Source organism: Rattus norvegicus, chromosome 2 (assembly GCF_021556685.1).
Source record: "Rattus norvegicus strain SHRSP/BbbUtx chromosome 2, alternate assembly SHRSP_T2T, whole genome shotgun sequence".
NCBI classification, from domain to species: Eukaryota; Metazoa; Chordata; class Mammalia; order Rodentia; family Muridae; genus Rattus; species Rattus norvegicus.
In genome coordinates, this window is record NC_141535.1 from 166,807,425 (window position 1) to 166,813,424 (window position 6,000).

Here is a 6,000-nt window from a genome sequence, read left to right on the forward strand (position 1 = left end):
ACTCTTCTGTTTTAGACACATACAGATAGGCATCTAGGAAGGACACAGTGAAACGGCCTGGGTGAATAGTTACACAGTATCTCATCCGACAACAACAGAATCTATTTCTTCCCAAGCTCCCTTGGATGGGCAAGTGAAATCAGCTATGTTTAGTACAACACACAACACAACGATTAAACATAAGTTACAACTTCTGCTTTTATTTATTTTGTTAGGATAGTGTGTCCATATTGCATGACTTCAACACATTTAATACAGAAGACACAGTGCTAACATGGCAGCCAAGAGGAGAGAAAAGCTATGGAAGCTCATCACCACAACCTCTTCTGCTAAATGGGCTGTGGGAGGTGCTCTCTTTAAAGTTTTCAACTATTTACTTATGTTCTCTATTTTCCTAAATAACTTCAAATCGAGTGATTCCGCTTTCCTCTTGGAGGGTTTCCATATATAACGTGAAATTAAGCACTGTGTGGAGGCAAGGGCGAAATCTGCTGATCTCACTGCATTATGTAATCATGCCGTTTCGTGCTTTAAAAGATGTTAAATACGTAGCTTGTTCTCTTTCTTCCCTCTCTTTTCCTCTTCTTTCCTTCCCTCTCCTCCACCGGTTTCAGCAGTATCCTGTCAAATGTTTCCTAAAAGGCTTCACAGAGGACAGAGAAAGCAAGAGCCAAGCTAAGGCAGGGGAGCATTAGATCATGATCCCCATTCTTCTTCACCTTCCTCAGCCTCCCACTTTCCCACCCCCTCCACTCAGGCTCCATTCTCTTCATTGAGTTCTCTGGATCTAACAATTTCTTTTCTTTTCTTTCCTTTTTCTTTTTTGAAACAGGGTCTCTGTATGTAAAATCCTCTGTAGACCAATAATTTCTTTTCCTCCCTCCCTCCCTCCCTCCCTCCCTCCCTCCCTCCTTTCTTCTTTCTTCCTCCTCTTCCTCCTCCTCCCCCTCCTCCCCCTTCTCCCCCTCCCCCTCCTCCCCCTCTTCCTCCCCTGGTTGTTGTTTGTTTTTGGAGGCAGGACTCTGGCTTTCCTGGAACTCCCTCTGTAGACCAGGCTGGTCTCAAACTCACAGAAATCTGCCTATCTCTGTCTCCCACGTGCTGGGATCAAAGGTGTATGTCACCACTGCCCCAGCCTGAGTGAATGATTTCTAGGCTGAAATTGCTGTCTGGGTTCCAGAGGCACAGTTTACTGCCTTTGAAACCAAAGTCACCTGCAGTTCTTCAGTGTGACAAGCCCAAAGCACCTGTTAATACAGCGCCTGCTCTCTCTCCCGGTCTGTCTGGCACATCAACAATCTTCTCTAAAGGTTTCACCTTTTTTTTTCTTTACACAGGGATGGAGTGTCACCTTCCCACATGTCACATGATTGCTGGTGGCATGTATGTGCTGGATCTTGCATTCAAGTACAATATTTCTTCCTAAAGCATACGCAGCTTTTCCCTACTTTGTATTTGAGCTAAAACCTGATTGAGACACCTGCCTTACACAGTTGCCGAATGCACCCAAGTGAAGGAAGTGTGCAGAGACACGTACTCCTTCCTCGATGGGTCAGAGCATTGGACATGTGTGGGTTTTCTGAACGTTTCCTGATTTGTTCCATGTCAGTAACTTGAGCAGGGCTCGGCCACCACTTACATACCCAGGGCCTGGCTCTTTTAGCATCTGCCTTGAAGCTTGAAGGCAGGGGAGGACATGTTCCCTATCAACACCACCACGGAGGCCTTTTATTCCTCACTTTGAACTGATGGTTTGCTAATATGACTTTGTCATCTTATCGATATGTTGGGAGCGGGGTTATTTAAAGCCACTAATAAAAAAAACCATTTCTATCATCTTCAATATATTCTTTTCAAGAAGAGTTTATCATAAAATTGAACAATTAACATTTTCAAAAGCAAATTGGGATTAGGAAATTATTGAAAATTGATGGTGCTGGGTAAAAGTTGAAATAAATGTTACGTAATTCCCAAAATTAACCTGTAAGTCCTGCCTGCTCACGAACAAGGTAACTTCCTGGAATGCTGGGAACTGTAGTTCCTGGGAAGTAACAAAGCCTCATGGGAAAGTATGGGGACCTGTAGGTTTGTCCTTACAAGCCCCTGCAGCTAGAAGCCATTTTTGGCTGGGAAATTCCTGGGGATGGTTCTGACTAAAGTCCATCACTTGGTAAGTATTGACTATTTAATAAAAGTTTGCTTTACATTTGGCTCAAAACATTGGAGTTGGTTTTTCTGGAGAATTTCAAGATTAACAGTTATACCAATAAAAAATAAAACTATTACCTTTACTAACTTTTCAAGACAGAATTCACTGAATTAAAGCTTTACTCTTCATAAAGTTGATAATTCTAGAAATAAAGCAGATATACTTTTAATCACACATTTTGAGCTTAAAAGCATTAACACTACCTACTTATTTATATTTGCTTATAAATTTATTTCCATTTAAATTTGTGGAGGGGAGGGGGAGGAAGGGAGGGAAAGAGGGGAAAGGGAGGGGAGAGGGAGGGAGGGGGAGGAGGAAGGGAGGGGAGAGGGGGAAGGGAGTGGGAGGGAGGGGGGAGAGAGAGAGAGAGAGAGAGAGAGAGAGAGAGAGAGAGAGAGAGAGAGAGATTGACACTGACTTGAGCATCAGTGCAGGCACTCTGGAGTAGAAGTTAGCAAGCAGTCCTGAGATGAGCATGTGTTACTTAGAGGAGAGAACCCAGAGCCTTGGGCATGTGAAGCAAATGTTCTGACTGAGCTACTTCTCATTTTTAGCCCCCCCCTTTTTTTCTAAGTCAGGGTTTCACTGTTTCAGGCTGGTCCCAGACTCATGATCTTCCTGCCTCTGCCTTCTAAGTGGTAAGGTCATAAGCTGTGCCACTATGCTCAACTGGGGGCTCTTAGCGTCTAAACATTCCTGTTACTCATTTGAGAAATTCCTATGAAGTACCTGCTCCGAACCAGACACTGTTTATGACACTGGAAATAGAAAAAAACAAACGAAGCAAAATAAAAACCAAAAAAAAAAAAAAAACCAAAAAAAAAAAACCCCAAAAAACACCAAAAAGCAAAACAAAACAAAACAAAAAAAAACAAACAAAAACAAAACAAAACACCCCTCTGTACCAATTTAGCTTACGACCAAATAAGAGGAATCACATAATGAATAATATCTATCGTATGTCAGAAAGGTCCATGATTCTCTGAAGAATGATACCCCGGACTCAAAGTATGTAAACATAAAAAGTGTTTTAATCTGCAGAAGTCCAGCATGTTGGAGTCTCCCATTACCAAGATAGAGAGACACTCAAGTGAGCTTGCAGGCCTGATTTAAAGCACATTAGGGGATTCCGAGGTAGGTGACCTCTTTGTTAATCTGTTGGGTCCATCTCTAGACACATTCCATTACCAGGGTGTGAGGACTGGAGACTTGCTGGGAGGTGTGAGCATTGTTGGCTGAGGAAGTAGCTGAGGAAGTCTGGAAACTGCTGCTGACCCATTGTCCTTGCCTCAGGCTAGATGACAGGGTTGCTTCTGTGGCCTGAACTTGCCTGGAATTACCCAGTTCTTGGAAACAGAGATTTAGGCCTGGTCTCCTCAGTTGCCAATTTGTCATGGAATCAGTCTAGCCTTTGCAGTGTTAAACTGGGGTAAGAGGAAAAAAGAGATAGGGGGAGAGTGGCCTAGAAAGAGGCCATCTGAGGCCTCTGAGGAACATCAGGGTGTGACTGCACCTGATGAGTTAGTCAGGAGGAGAAAAGAGTGGCAGGGAACAATGCTAGAGAGACCTCAAGTGGGGCTGGGCAGGTGAGAGGCTGGCTGGCTGGACCTCTGAGAAGGCATTGGCTACTCTTCTGAGGGAAATGGAGTACCTAGAGTATCCTGATCACAGGGCATATGAAAGTCATCTTTTACAGACACCCCAAGTGTATAACATTAAAAATATATAAAAAGCTTTGTTATCTCCCACAGGCTTTGGAGGTCTAGGCCTTGGAGTGTGGGAATAAAGGCTGGTCTCTGAGCACCGAGGTGTGGCTGGGCCTGGCGACGGCGTCTTACCCACATTACTATGGGCTGCTCTAGTTGCTGTCTTGAGAGCTCAGTTCCTCTTCACATGGGCTGCTGGAGTATTCTGACATAGCTTTGCACAGAGTGACAGGTTTAGGGAATGGAGGAGCATGTCCATTGTCCCTTGTGAGCTAGCCTCTGAGGTCACACTCTGTCAATGCTTCCTTGTTCATCACAATGTCCCTGATTCAGTGGGAGGAGACACGGGACAGCATGGACACCTAGAGACCAGCATCACAGAGGGCTCTTTGGAGGCCGATGCCCAGCAGAAAAAAGGAAGAGACTTAAGGGACCAGTGCATGTGGAAATAACCCAGTGTGAAAGACCAGGAAAGAAGTTTGCCAGGGATCCAGATGCACTGGTGACATAGCACCTAGGTATGGTGATAGGCCAGCAGGAAGATTTGTGGAAAAGCTAGTGCATATTCTCCAGGCCCTCCCTGATTTTCAGTGAGGTAGGAAACACAGTCATAGGTCATGAGTCAGGACCATCAGGAGGAAATGGAGGTTTACATGTGTTTAAAATGTCTCAGTACCCTGTTGGTGATTAGTGCTTTTTGTCAATAATCTTGCTTAGTTACATCCTAAAGGAGAGAAAATTAAACTATCATCCCTTGGACCATTGTTCTATCATAAAAGACACATCCTGATTTTTTGTAAAGTGAAAAAAAGTATATATATATATGTATATATATAATATATATTATGAAAAATTTTTTTTGCTTCGGTGGCTTTTTATATTGATGTCATAGGAACTTCTAGATAATTTTTTTTGGTTTGCAGTTAGATTATTATTTCTGCATATGAAAGAAAACCAATTTGAAGATAATTAGGTGTGCTCGAAAGAAGCAGTTGGAAACGGAATGAGCTGTAGTGATGGCTCAGTGGAATATGGACTTGTGAGTGCCAGAGCTCAGATCTTTAAAGTTCATGTAGAAGTCTGCTGTAGTGGCTGCCTGCTCCTGGGAGGTGAAGACAGGGGATCCCTGGGCACGTCAGACTAGCTAAAGTTAGAACAACAAGCAGCTTTAACTTTGGGCTTCGCTGAGCACATGCACACAAGAACACACAAATGTACACATACACACCCACCCAACAACATATAAACATACACAAAATACACATACACTAATGTGTACACATACCACCCCCCCCACACACAGACAAACCCACACACACCCCCCGCCACACACACACACAGAGAGAGAGAGAGAGAGAGAGAGAGAGAGAGAGAGAGAGAGAGAGCAAACCAAGTCTTGTCCTTGCCCAATCAACCTAAAAGTAACCAAGGACAAAACCACTGACTCATTGTGGTGTGAGGGAGAGGAGGAAAGGAGACAGTTGTCAGAGAATCTCTAGGGTGTCTCTAGAAATAAAAGGGAGGATTGTGTGGATGTAGGGCTTAGGTGCAATCAAGTGAAGTACTTTAGTGGATGGGAGTGAGTGCAAGAAGTCATCACTTCTGGGCAATAAATGGACCTATGGTCCTGTTTCCTTGGAAACTAAGATGTCAAATGTGTTCACATACCATAGCCACACCTGAAGTTTCCAGGTGGAATACTAATCAAGGCTGCTTCTTCACTCTGCAGGGATTTTACTCTTCTGCACAAGAGCCGGCCATTTCATTATTACTGGAATGGTTTTATTTTGATGTTAGCACCCCATTTAGCATACCTCTTGCAGCATGTTTAGAAATTCTCACATCTAAGGTCCACAGTTAGGCTTGCTGATTGCCAAAGGGCGTTCTTTACTTGTTCTGGGAATCAACTGCTGGCCAGGGATGGTCTGGAGATCTACTGTTGCTGTAATAGGGACCCTCCAGGAGGGGGCGTCCTTTCCATGTGTTCATAGCTGCAAAGCCCTCCAGGAAGAGGCCTTGGGGACAGTGTTTCCCTGAAGCAGTTTGTTCACAGTTTTAGAAACGTTGCTCCTGTCTTTTGTGCCT

The 6,000-nt window shown here is 44.0% G+C and overlaps 1 long non-coding RNA gene across 1 annotated transcript; it reads right to left on the reverse strand.

Annotated features, from left to right (window-relative positions):
* Positions 1-173: 173 nt before the first annotated feature.
* On the reverse strand, positions 174-4,111 carry LOC102556854 (uncharacterized). Its single transcript, XR_015671937.1, has 3 exons — positions 4,048-4,111; positions 2,287-2,351; positions 174-643 (listed from the first exon to the last, which is right to left on the reverse strand). It is a non-coding gene; the product is annotated as an uncharacterized LOC102556854 (long non-coding RNA).
* Between the last annotated feature and the right edge of the window lie 1,889 nt (positions 4,112-6,000).